Source organism: Primulina eburnea, chromosome 15 (genome assembly GCF_022965805.1).
Source record: "Primulina eburnea isolate SZY01 chromosome 15, ASM2296580v1, whole genome shotgun sequence".
NCBI lineage: Eukaryota > Viridiplantae > Streptophyta > Magnoliopsida > Lamiales > Gesneriaceae > Primulina > Primulina eburnea.
The window spans coordinates 14,337,966-14,352,838 of NC_133115.1; positions in this window are offsets into that span (position 1 = coordinate 14,337,966).

The window sequence follows — 14,873 nt, forward strand, 5'->3', positions numbered from 1 at the left end:
CGGAAATTTATTACCGCCCGAGCGCGAGGCGTGTCGCAGGAAGGATGTGCCACTTGCCTTGTTGCATGCGCGAGATATATATATATATATATATATACCAAAGACTACCCAGTGATACTTAGGGTGATAATTGAACACCAGTAGAAATATTCATAAACAATAATAATAAAAAGCAATTAATAAAAAGAAAATGCAATAACAATAAATAAATAAAGTAGGCGGTTTAACCAGCCATATAATATGTATAATAATATATATATATATATATGCGGAATTTAAAGACAGGAATTTAAATACAAGAATTTAAATGCAGGAATTTAAAGATCTTTAAAGATTTGAGGTTCCTCCAGTTTCTGATTGCATATAATCTTTAAAGGATTATATGTAGAGCATACTTTTGCAAAGAACACCACAAAATCTTCAAGATATATATATAATATATATATAGGTATTTATATATATTTAGGCGGTTTAACCGGCCATATAATATATAATATATATATACAAGTATTTAACACATAAATAAAACACACCTTGGAATCAAAATAAGAACTTCAATATATCTTCAAAGGATTTACAAATTCTTCAAGAACATAAAGCTTGTAAGGTAAGAACACCTTGAATGTGAGTGGAGAAAGTAGGAAAAGTAAGAAAGAGAAGAGAGAAGAAAGGAATTGAAAGTGGGAATCAAAACTTGGTATCAAAAAACTTGCATTTCCTTGGAGGCCTTGTCTTCTTTATATAGACATCTTCAAGGGTATTTTCGGAATCTTGAATAGTATTTGTCCTTGTCATGTTTGCATTATATATATATATGTATGTATATATATATATATATATATATATATATAAATATATTTTTAGTACAAATTTTACAATACAAAAATTACAATAAAAATCATGTGTCTAAATTATGCATTCCTTCTTCATCGAGTAAATCTTCAAGGATAATATCTTCTTCTGAGGAGTAGAAGATTTCTTCTATCTTTTGGTCTTCTAATTCTTCCAAGAATCTGTTGTACATTCTAGTATAAAAATAAAAAGCTTTGGGAGCATCTGTATAAAAATCTGGAAAATGATCAACGCATGGTGATGAGCTCAATATGTAGATTTTGTAACTGTGGTTCATAAAATATAATCTGTAGTCTTCGTTTCTCTTTTCGATGAATTTATGCTTGAAGGCTAATGTCTGTAATCTCTGATGTTTTATTTGTTTTTGGATTGTAGCACTGCAAATGGTTGGATGATGGATTTTGGGTTCCGCTTCTTGTCTTTGCCAATTAAAAAAGGGCTTGATCCAAATTCTGTGAACTGCTGGTTCTAAATCTGTTCTAATCCATTCTGGACATGTTGATCTTATTTCCAATTTTACTTCATTATTGCCGATATCAAAGATATATTGGATTGCACTTTTAAGGCCAACACTGTTGAGACTGTCTATGTTGTCTTTATCTGTAATGATGATTTCGGAAACTAATCCTAAATCTAATAAGGAATTTATACTTATTCTTTCATCCTTATTATTAAACTGAAAGAAAAAATCTCTAAATGATGAAAAGTGTATTTGGGTAGAAAGGATGTAGAATTGAAGTTGACACGAACAATAGTCTATGTCTAAAGTTTCTTTTTCACAATCAATTTTATGTTTGGCATATTCATTTATGCCTTTTAAAGGAATAATTTTTATGCCATCAGGTTTTAAGAAAAGAATTTCTTGGATCATTTGGAATTTTTTGTAGAAATTTTCTTTGGCTTTTGAGAAAATAATGTCATTTATTTGGGTAGGTAATATACTTAATTCTGTAAGTGGTCTAAAGAAAAATCTGGTTGGGCTCAGTTTTTGGCTAGAATTAAATAGACTAGGTCTGTCTAATAGACTGGGTTTGTCTATTTCAAAATCTTGAATCTTTTTAAGAAGGTCCAAGTTTATAAGGTTTGCCTTAAGGGCTGTTTCTGTTTTTTGTAATTTTTCCGTCAATTCCTTTATTTTATCAGACATTAATGATTTCGAATCATTTAGTCTTTTAAAATTTTTTACCATCGTCTCGCAATGATTACAAAATTGAAAATCAGTTTTTAAAACTTTTTTAGGAATTTCATAAAAACTCTTTTTTGGAAAATTATTTTCATTGGCTATTTTACCATAACTCTTTTGGGTATTTATATCTTTTCGGATTGGATAATCAATAAAGTAATTTGGACCAATAAAACGGTTGGCTGATTCTAGAGCTTCAGGAAGGGTTTTAAAACTTTTATAAAAAGAATTTTGATCATTTTTAATAACTTCAACCACTCGGGTCCAATGGTTGTAGACTCCTGTCACCTTCCCTTGGTAAACAACGTAATACAATATGGTTTCTGAATCAGCTTCATGTGTTGATTGGGAAGAAAGATTTATTTGATTGAAATAGTAGGCCAAGGCGTTTAAGACTATGACTTTTTGATTGGAATCGTTTGGTTGGACGTTCCATATTGAATTTAATAAAGTTTTTTGGGATTTTTCTAGATGAAAAGGTTTTGAAGTCCTGAAACATTTTTGTGAGTTTTGAGGATAAACAGGGAGATTGATATCTCCAAAAGAAATTAATTCTGTGGGGGATTTCTGTTGGGAATAATTAACTTTGCTTGATGACGCCATTTTCCTGCATGGATCAAATAAATTTGTTAGAACTCTTTCATAATCTCCATAAGTTTTTATTCTTTTTATAGAAATATTATTTTGAAAATTTTTTCTTGAATTAGTGCATTAATACTATTTTCATATATAGAATATGTTTTTATTAAATTGAGATTTTTTGTACGAGGTTTTTCTAAGAATTCAAAATCTAATTTTTTATAATTAAATTTAAAAGAGATGGAATTATTATTTACTTTATATGGAGTAATTAATTCTATAAAGGTGTTCCAAGAATTACAGTATGATGTATATCATTAACGAGAATAAATGTAGTTTTAATAAAAACTCCATTGTTTAATATTGATGCTTCTGTTTTTGAATTGACATTTAATTTAGAATTGTTAGCAGCCGAAAGTTTTTCATTAGTTTTTTCTTGAAAATTTTTAGGAACTATCCCTGATTTTATACAATTTAAATCAGCACCAGTATCAAAAAGCGCTATCGTACTAATTTTAAAATTTTCTGAAAATACCAAATTTATTTTTAGTATGTATTTTCTAGAGGTTATTTCTCTTAATACAAAAAGAAAGTCTTCTGGAATTTTCTCAAGGTTTTGAATGTTTTTAATTTCATTATCTTCGGATTCTTCGGAATTTATAACATTAATATTATCTAATATTCCTTTGATTATTTCAGAATCTTGTTTTTGTTTATCTTTTAATTCTTTTAATTCTAGTTTTATTTCTTTAATATCTTTTTGTAAATCTTGGATGCTTATTTCTTTATTTTTTATTTTCTTTCTTTTTTCTAAAATATTGGTTAGGTCGTAAGTATTTTTAGAAGTATTTGGTAAAGTAGTATATTTTATTTCTGTTTTTTCTTCTTTATTTTCTTTAAGAGATTTTAAAATTTTATCAAGATATTCTTTTTGAATATTGGGATCATTTATATCTTTTATAATATCAAGAAGAAATTGTTGATCTTTAGAAAGCATGTTAATTTGTTTTTCAGATTCATTACTAGATGTAATTAATTCATCTATCTGTAAAGATTCATTTTCATCTTTAGAAGAAAAATTTTCTAATTCTGACTCAGAGGAATCAATTAAAAGATTAGAAATTTTATTTAATATTTCTTCATTTAATTCTAATTCATTTAACTGTTTATTTAATCTACAATAATTAGCAGTATGTCCTTTTTTATGACATTTATAACATTCAATATCTTTAAATGATCTTTTAGGATATTGTTTGAAATTTTTAAATTTCTTATAAGGTTTCTTATAAAATTCTTCTTTTGATTTAAAATTTTCTTATTGTATTTAAAATTTTTTCTATATGGTTTTTCATTAGATTCACTACAGTTTCCTAGACATTTAGAAGGAGAAGGTTTATTAGGATTTATATCGAATTGTTGACAGAAAGTTCCTAATTCTTGTTTTGTTCTTTTCATTTCCCATTTTAAATGTTTTTGTAATTTTAGATCTTGACATATTTTTAAACCTTCTTGTTGAGTTAGACTAATTAATTGACCATAAGTAAATTCATTATAAGAAATTATTTGTTTTCCACATGATTCCCTAATTTTATTTCTAACCTTTTCTCCTAAAAGAGTTGGTAAACCTGCTAGGAATTTTTCTTTCCAAAATGGTTGATTAGAGTCTTCCCTAAGCATGACTCTGGTTAGAAAAGTATTTTTATACCATTGAAAATCACTTAATTTTTTACATTTAAGATTTGATAATAATTCAGCATTTTTATCTTTTAAATGTGAAGGATCACCTATAAAATGTAAAGAGATTGTTAGGATTAAAGTAGCTACAGCATCTTGTTGGGGATTTTCATCTTGATCTAAAATTGGTATCCCGTCTTCATCAGTTTTTATGGAATTTAAAATATCTTCTTGTTGTTGATTTGTAAGATAATAGTCCCACCAACCCTTAATTTGGCCAGAAAAACCAGCTATAAGGAGTTCGGCTATGGTTCTATCTTGTGTATTTGTTTGAGTTTTATAAGCATTTGCTGTCATAGTCATTTGTTGTAAAATACTAAGAATATTATATTCAGTCATTCCATCTATGTTCCAATCATAAACGGAAGAAGCATTAAAACGAGATTGTGTTATGGGTTTTATTATTCCTAAATCTGGAGCAGGAATAATTTGTAACTTTTGTGAAGATTGATTCCAATCAATTTTATTGATTTTATTTGTAGGATTTTGGAATTGTTCTAAAGCTTCACTAATATCTGAATCATGATTTAAGGTATTTATTCTAAGATTAGAGTTTGGTGTTTCAGGAACAGTTTGATCTATGGGTTGATTTGAGCTACTGGCTGTTGTATCCATTTTACTTAATTTATCTTGTATTAATTTTATAAATTCAAAATTATTCTCTTTGATATTTTTAACACTATTTTCAGTTATTTGGTATGGTTTAAAAATTGGGTTCTTGAGTTTACTATTCGAGGTTTCTATTTTAGTTGTTGGTTGTTTTTGTATTTGTTTTTCTATCCGATCTAGTTGTTTTCCTATGGTATTTAAATTTGTATTTGTGAAATTATTTTGTATTATGATATTTTTTATATTAATTTTTTCATTATCTCCTGGATTTTTTATAGGAATTGCTTCAATTTGTTGATTTTGTACTAGTATTTTAATTCCTTGTAAAGGAGGATGATTAGATTGAATTTTTCTAGAATCAGTAATGGTTTCCCATTCTGGTGATTTATTTCTCATTGTAATAGGATTAACATAGTTTGAAAATGGGTATTCTAAGGAATTTTGAGAGGAGTATATTTCAAACCAATCGAAGAATAAAATGTTAATTTTATATTTATTTATAAATTCATAGAATTTTTCTTGAATATCTTTTCTGGTATTCATAAAATTTTCAAAAAACCATAATCTTTTCGCTTTATTATGTATATCATAAAAATCTTTATGTAGAAAGTTTTTATCTATTTGGAATTCTTTTTCTATAACATTTAGTTCATTAATTATATTTTCTGTTATTGAGGAAAAAGTTGGACTTGTTGGATCTTGTTCTGATTCAAATTGTTGTTCTGGAATATTCAATTGTCTTGCTATCTTATTTTTGGTATATATAGGTCTAGGTATTTCTGAGGTATAATCTACATTTCTTATTACAGAATTGGGTATATCTGAAGTAGAATATCTAGGTTGGGTTTTATAAGGAGAGTTTATTTGTGATATTCTTCCTAAATCTATAGTATCTGAAGTAGAAGAATCATCAGATCTACTGTTATGACTACTTGTTCTATCAAAAGAAAGTTTAACTCTTCCATCTAAATATTGAGTTATTTCTTTTAATTGGGTGTTAGGTTCTTCTTGTTCTATAAATTCTGTTTTGGCAATACCTTCTAAAATCCATTCTTCTGGAAGTGTTATATCTTTCCATTGAATCGGTTTAGGAATTACTGTATTAGATTTTCTTAAATCTGTTTGTAATAAAAGAGTTTCTCCTTTTTTACTATGAAATTTTACTTTTGTCGCAAAAGCAGAAATCATGGCTTTATAATGTACTTTAAAAATTAAGGCTACGGGAATTGAACCTTGAAGCATATTATAATTATGAGTTTTACTTGTAGAACTAAAGATTTTAAAATATTTTTATCATTTAAGGAGACTGAAAAATTTGGATAGCAATCAAAAGAAATTGGTCCCGTACACAGACTAGATTCAACGGAACTTAACAAGGAGTCTTCAAAGTTTGTGAATCTGGCATCTCTTAAAATTGCAAGAATAGAGGTATTTAATCCTTCTTTTGTTAAAGGTTTTATTCCAACTTGGACTAATCCAATATGAAGGTATTTATAATTTTTATCTCTATGTTTTTGTAAAGAATTTTGAGAAAATAAATTTATTGTTTCAAAAGGTCTTGGGAGTTGAATATCTCTTTCTTCTGTTTTAATTGTAAAATCAGTTTTGAAAAATTGATATCTAGAAGTTTTATAGATTTGATCTTTATTTACTTTAGGAATTTCCCAATTATCAATTGATTTATCAAAATCTTCTATGACTATTTCTTCGGTATTTATTATCCTTCTATTCTCATAAGAAGTTGAAGTAGCGGAGTTAAGAGAAGTAGATCTACAGAAAATTGAATTCATTTTATTAAAATTTGTGTTTCGATTTTTAATTTCTCTCTACAATCCTAAGCAATTCTATGGTTTTACAGCCTTAACGTTAGGACTTACTACCCAGACCTTCTTAGGCAAAAACACTCAAGAGAAATTAAATTACTAAAACTCAAATTAAAATATCGTAAAAACAATTCTTATAACTCTACCCCCCCCAGGCTCTGATACCAAAGACTACCCAGTGATACTTAGGGGGATAATTGAACACCAGTAGAAATATTCATAAACAATAATAATAAAAAGCAATTAATAAAAAGAAAATGCAATAACAATAAATAAATAAAGTAGGCGGTTTAACCAGCCATATAATATGTATAATAATATATATATATATGCGGAATTTAAAGACAGGAATTTAAATACAAGAATTTAAATGCAGGAATTTAAAGATCTTTAAAGATTTGAGGTTCCTCCAGTTTCTGATTGCATATAATCTTTAAAGGATTATATGTAGAGCATACTTTTGCAAAGAACACCACAAAATCTTCAAGATATATATATAATATATATATAGGTATTTATATATATTTAGGCGGTTTAACCGGCCATATAATATATAATATATATATACAAGTATTTAACACATAAATAAAACACACCTTGGAATCAAAATAAGAACTTCAATATATCTTCAAAGGATTTACAAATTCTTCAAGAACATAAAGCTTGTAAGGTAAGAACACCTTGAATGTGAGTGGAGAAAGTAGGAAAAGTAAGAAAGAGAAGAGAGAAGAAAGGAATTGAAAGTGGGAATCAAAACTTGGTATCAAAAAACTTGCATTTCCTTGGAGGCCTTGTCTTCTTTATATAGACATCTTCAAGGGTATTTTCGGAATCTTGAATAGTATTTGTCCTTGTCATGTTTGCATTATATATATATATATGTATGTATATATATATATATATATATATATATATATATATATATTTTTAGTACAAATTTTACAATACAAAAATTACAATAAAAATCATGTGTCTAAATTATGCATTCCTTCTTCATCGAGTAAATCTTCAAGGATAATATCTTCTTCTGAGGAGTAGAAGATTTCTTCTATCTTTTGGTCTTCTAATTCTTCCAAGAATCTGTTGTACATTCTAGTATAAAAATAAAAAGCTTTGGGAGCATCTGTATAAAAATCTGGAAAATGATCAACGCATGGTGATGAGCTCAATATGTAGATTTTGTAACTCTGGTTCATAAAATATAATCTGTAGTCTTCGTTTCTCTTTTCGATGAATTTATGCTTGAAGGCTAATGTCTGTAATCTCTGATGTTTTATTTGTTTTTGGATTGTAGCACTGCAAATGGTTGGATGATGGATTTTGGGTTCCGCTTCTTGTCTTTGCCAATTAAAAAGGGCTTGATCCAAATTCTGTGAACTGCTGGTTCTAAATCTGTTCTAATCCATTCTGGACATGTTGATCTTATTTCCAATTTTACTTCATTATTACCGATATCAAAGATATATTGGATTGCACTTTTAAGGCCAACACTGTTGAGACTGTCTATGTTGTCTTTATCTGTAATGATGATTTTTTCGGAAACTAATCCTAAATCTAATAAGGAATTTATACTTATTCTTTCATCCTTATTATTAAACTGAAAGAAAAAATCTCTAAATGATGAAAAGTGTATTTGGGTAGAAAGGATGTAGAATTGAAGTTGACACGAACAATAGTCTATGTCTAAAGTTTCTTTTTCACAATCAATTTTATGTTTGGCATATTCATTTATGCCTTTTAAAGGAATAATTTTTATGCCATCAGGTTTTAAGAAAAGAATTTCTTGGATCATTTGGAATTTTTTGTAGAAATTTTCTTTGGCTTTTGAGAAAATAATGTCATTTATTTGGGTAGGTAATATACTTAATTCTGTAAGTGGTCTAAAGAAAAATCTGGTTGGGCTCAGTTTTTGGCTAGAATTAAATAGACTAGGTCTGTCTAATAGACTGGGTTTGTCTATTTCAAAATCTTGAATCTTTTTAAGAAGGTCCAAGTTTATAAGGTTTGCCTTAAGGGCTGTTTCTGTTTTTTGTAATTTTTCCGTCAATTCCTTTATTTTATCAGACATTAATGATTTCGAATCATTTAGTCTTTTAAAATTTTTTACCATCGTCTCGCAATGATTACAAAATTGAAAATCAGTTTTTAAAACTTTTTTAGGAATTTCATAAAAACTCTTTTTTGGAAAATTATTTTCATTGGCTATTTTTACCATAACTCTTTTGGGTATTTATATCTTTTCGGATTGGATAATCAATAAAGTAATTTGGACCAATAAAACGGTTGGCTGATTCTAGAGCTTCAGGAAGGGTTTTAAAACTTTTATAAAAAGAATTTTGATCATTTTTAATAACTTCAACCACTCGGGTCCAATGGTTGTAGACTCCTGTCACCTTCCCTTGGTAAACAACGTAATACAATATGGTTTCTGAATCAGCTTCATGTGTTGATTGGGAAGAAAGATTTATTTGATTGAAATAGTAGGCCAAGGCGTTTAAGACTATGACTTTTTGATTGGAATCGTTTGGTTGGACGTTCCATATTGAATTTAATAAAGTTTTTTGGGATTTTTCTAGATGAAAAGGTTTTGAAGTCCTGAAACATTTTTGTGAGTTTTGAGGATAAACAGGGAGATTGATATCTCCAAAAGAAATTAATTCTGTGGGGGATTTCTGTTGGGAATAATTAACTTTGCTTGATGACGCCATTTTCCTGCATGGATCAAATAAATTTGTTAGAACTCTTTCATAATCTCCATAAGTTTTTATTCTTTTTATAGAAATATTATTTTGAAAATTTTTTCTTTGAATTAGTGCATTAATACTATTTTCATATATAGAATATGTTTTTATTAAATTGAGATTTTTTGTACGAGGTTTTTCTAAGAATTCAAAATCTAATTTTTTATAATTAAATTTAAAAGAGATGGAATTATTATTTACTTTATATGGAGTAATTAATTCTATAAAAGGTGTTCCAAGAATTACAGTATGATGTATATCATTAACGAGAATAAATGTAGTTTTAATAAAAACTCCATTGTTTAATATTGATGCTTCTGTTTTTGAATTGACATTTAATTTAGAATTGTTAGCAGCCGAAAGTTTTTCATTAGTTTTTTCTTGAAAATTTTTAGGAACTATCCCTGATGTTATACAATTTAAATCAGCACCAGTATCAAAAAGCGCTATCTTTCAGAAAATTTTTAGTCCATAATAATGTTTATGAAAATCACAATTTTCAAATACATTATTCACTCGGCCAAATTTTAATTTAGGAACACTTCCATAAATTAAAATTTACATTTCTCTCATAGAAGTCATACTTCTATTTTTCTTTACACTTATAAACTCATTTATAAGTCGTTCAACACATTGAACTATTTTCTCCTTCATAGAAGTCATACTTCTAATTTTCCTTACGCTTATAAACTCCTTTATAAGCCGTTCAACACATTGAACTATTTTTACTTCTCAACGGGATCTACAAAGCTAGTACTTGTGTGGCCCTCAATGGTTCATTGATACAACTAGCCGTGGGTTCACATCTCTATGTGATTCGGACTAAACATGTCCTTATTTGAGCATACCCCAATTGCTCCATTCTTACTTATCAACTCCTTGATAAAAAGAATGTCAGAACTCAAGTCTGATAGTACCCAACCAATCACGTTAAACGCCTAGCAGCATCGCTTACGTGATTCCCTAGGTATCACATGATAGTGCCTGCAAGAACCATTCAATTATGGTTAGCGTACAGTACGGTCCCTTCAACTCATATATCCCGATCGATTCGACAACCATTGGTTTACCGAGAGTTGTCAATGAATCGATACTATGTGTCATGTCGTAGTTGCATCGATGGTGTAATCTATGAAACACCTTTCATAATTACAACCATACTCTGGCCAGAGATTTCGATCTACATACACATGATAACACATAGGATATCCATACCCGAAGGTAAGCGGTGAATCCCCGACTACAATGCATCGACTCCTATGTGTTTCGACAGAACACCCAACCTTGCCACCTAATGACCCCATGAGAGTCGGTAAACAAGTCAAAGTGTAATTCTAGCACATAGAGTCTCAATGTTGTCCCGGGTCATAAGGACTAATTCTGTACAACCATAAACTAGGACATTTCCACTCGATAAGTGAGAACCACTTGGAAAGTCCTTTTATGGAGGGTTGTTCAGTGCACTCTACAAGAGCATCTATTTGCATGCTCGGACATCACAATGTCCCCTACCAATGAAACATGGTACTCACATCGCAGATACTAGTCTCTAACTCGAGCGGCCTATATCCTTCTTAGTGGCGACTGAATCGACTAGAACCGTTTAGAATATACAGTATTACAAATATGAGTTTCATGATACTCATCATATGAGCATATCATATTCTTTCTACTATTTGTATATTCAAGGGCTTTATCTATGCAACTAGCATGGGTATACAGATAAAGATTTGCCAAAATAATAATTTCAAATATTATTAAAATAAAGACTTGCTTATACATAGAGTTTCATTGTGAACACTCGGCCAACACTTGGCTCGACGGGCACCTACTCTAACAATCTCCCACTTGCACTAGAGCCAACTACCCTTATGCTTAAACATATTGATTCGCGATGCTTGTCGAATAATGGTCCAGGTAAAGGCTTAGCTAGTGGATCAACAACATTAGTCTGCGGAGCCGACTTTGTCAATAGACACTTCTCTTTCCACAATCTCTCCGAGGATGTGGTACTTTCTCAATACTTGTTTGGACTTCTGATGAGACCTTGGCTCCTTTGCTTGAGCTAAAGCTCCCGTGTTGTCACACAACACCGGGACAGGAGCAACTCCATTAGGAATGACGCCCAACTCTTGGACGAAATTCCTTATCCAAACAGCCTCCCTTGCTGCATCCGATGCAGCAATGTATTCGGCCTCTGTGCTGGAATCCGCAGTATTGTCTTGCCTTGGAACTCTTCCAAGAGACAGCAGCACCATTGAGCATGAATACAAACCTAGAGGTTGACTTCGAGTCATCGATATCGCTTTGGAAGCTAGAGTCGGTATAGTCTTCCAATTTTAGTTCTCCATCCCATAGACCAAGAACAATTTATTGGTCCTTCTCAACTACTTGAGGATGTCTTTCACAGCTTTCCAATGTGGAAGACCGGGGTTCGATTGATATCTACTCACTACACTTAGTGCGAAAGCCACGTCAGGACGTGTAGATATCATTCCATACATGATGCTACCAATCGCAGATGCATAAGGAATGCTTGTCATCGCCGCTATCTCTGCATCAGTCTTGAAGACAGACTTGGATAGGGACACGCCATGACACATTGGTAGATGTCTTCTCTTGGACTTATCCATCGTGAACCGCTTCACGATGGTATCAATGTATGTGGACTGGGTGAGACCAAGCAATCTTTTCGATCTATCTCTATAGATCTGTATCCCAATACAAAAGATGCTTCACCCAAGTCCTGCATCGAGAACTTACTCGCTAACCATATCTTAGTTGATTGCAACATTCCTACATCATACCAAATGAGTAGAATGTCATCAACATAAAGCACCAGGAATGTCACAACACTCCCACTGACCTTCTTATACACACAGGGTTCCTCAGGATTCTTAGTAAATCAAACTCTTTGATTGTACAATCGAATCTAAGGTTCCAACTCCTTGATGCCTTCTTTAGACCATAAATAGATCTCTGAAGTTTGCATACCATATGCTCACTTCCGACAGATGTAAACCCTTCAGGTTGAGACATGTAAATCACTTTCTTAAAATCCCTATTAAGAAAGACTGTCTTAACATCCATCTGCCATATCTCATAGTCATACCATGCAGCTATGGCTAGCAAAATCCTTATGGACTTGAACATTGCGACTGGGAAAAGGTTTCCTCAAAGTCAACTCCTTGTCTTTGAGTACATCCTTTTTCCACCAATCGCGCCTTGAAGGTCAATACCTTCCCATCCGCCCCAAGTCACTATGGGAACCTTTCCCTCAGGTGGATCTACTAGATCTCACACTTGGTTCGAATGCATGGAATTCATCTAAGATTCCATAGCTTCAAGCCACTTGGATGAATCGGCATCAGATAACGCTTCCTTGAAGGTCCTTGGATCACATCCATGATTAGGCTCATCATGGCCCTCTTCAAGAAGCTAGACCATACCTTATAGGTGGTCTCGAGACTTTCTCGGATCTTCTAGGAGCTTTGTATCTCCTCTCTTGGCTCTTCGGGTGTGGGTTCTATAATTGTGGGTGTCTCTCGAACCTCTTCGAGTTCTATCATCTCCCTTTTTCTATCCAATAGAAAATTCCTTTTCAAAAAGGTTGCATTCCTAGAAACAAACACCTTTGTTTCTTGGGGATGATAGAAGTAATATCCAACTTAATTCCTTGGATATCCCACAAAGTAACATAAAATGGATCAACAATCCAATTTATCTCCCACTACCTGCTTCACATAAGCAGGGCTACCCCATATTCTAAGATAAGAATATTTGGGAGGCTTACCCATCCATATCTCATATGGTGTATGCCTTTGAATGGACATTTAGTAGAATATCTTTTAATTTTAAGTTATAGAGATTGTTTTCAAGTTTTCAAGTACCAATCAAACATTCATTCATGTAAATGTTGCAAACACCTTTGCAAAATAAACAAGAATATCCATTTTTATCAGCATAGAAATGGAAACAATGTTTTACAAAATTAGGTACAAACAAAACATCTCATAATTAACTTAAACTATTGTTCAATAATATGTAAACATCTCTTAATAGCCTTGGCAGCAACTCTTGCTCCATTGCCCATCCTCAATAAGGTCACACCTTCCTTAAGCTTCCTACTTCTTCCCATCACCTGTAACCCATTATAGAGATGTGAGTCATAACCGGTATCTAATACCCAAGAAGTAGAGTTAATTGAAATGTTTACTTCAATTTAGAACATACCGTTTCCAGAACACTTTCTGGGCCAGATATTCCTTGCAATTTACGCTTCCAATGTCCAGGCTTCTTGCAGTGATGACAAACATCATCAGTCTTGTCAGCCTTAACTGGTCTAGCTGCCTCAACGGGATTCTGAGATTGCCTCAACAAGGGCACGTTCTTCTTGGGACGTTGGAAAGAACTCTTCTTTCCCTTCCCATGTGGATCAATCTTCGTACCAGATGAAGAACCCACATAAAGAACCAACTTCTCTTTCTTGATGGTGGATTCAAACGTAACAAGCATGTTCACCAACTCCTCAAGGGTCGGTTCCATCTTGTTTATGTTGAAGTTTACCACAAAAGGATCAAATGAGCTAGGCAGCGATAACAGCAACACGTCGGTGGTCAACTCCGAAGGCAAGATCATATCCATGCCAACGAGCTTGTCCACGAGCCCGATCACCTTTAGGCCATGCTCATGGACCGAGGCCCCAATCTCGCATGCGCAAAGTGATCAGCTCCTTGACGGTAGCATGCCTAAGAGGACGCGTTTGCTCTCCAAAGAGCTCCTTGAGGTGCAAATGAATGTCAGCAGCACTCTTTGCACCCTCAAAACGCCTCTGCAGCTCATCATTCATAGAAGTCAGCATATAACACCTTGCTATCAAGTCATGGTCACACCATTCCTTGTAAGCCTGCAATTCCTCAGGAGTGCAGTCAGTCGGAGCCTCAACAGGGGGCGACTGAGTCAGTGTATATGTTACCCTTTCCGAATTCAAGACTATTTTCAAATTTCTTAGCCAAGTGAGGTAATTAGGTCCAGTTAATATGTGTTTGTCGAGTATTACAGATATCGAATTGCGCATCGAAGACATTGTCGATTTGTACTGAAAAGTGAAAACAGATAAATGTTGATGACTATTTAAATATTTGGTAAGATATAAAGTATGGACTTTAACTTATAAATATTTACTCCCACTGTTTTGACATCTTTCACTACCCTCTAGTGAAAACGGGAAACTCCTTTCCTCACTAGGTACGTAAGGTCCAATTAGCGAATTATGATCCCGATTATACAGCCAATCACAATTCCTAAAAGGTAGTTTCCCAATTGCATCACAATGCAACCCTTAACGTAAAC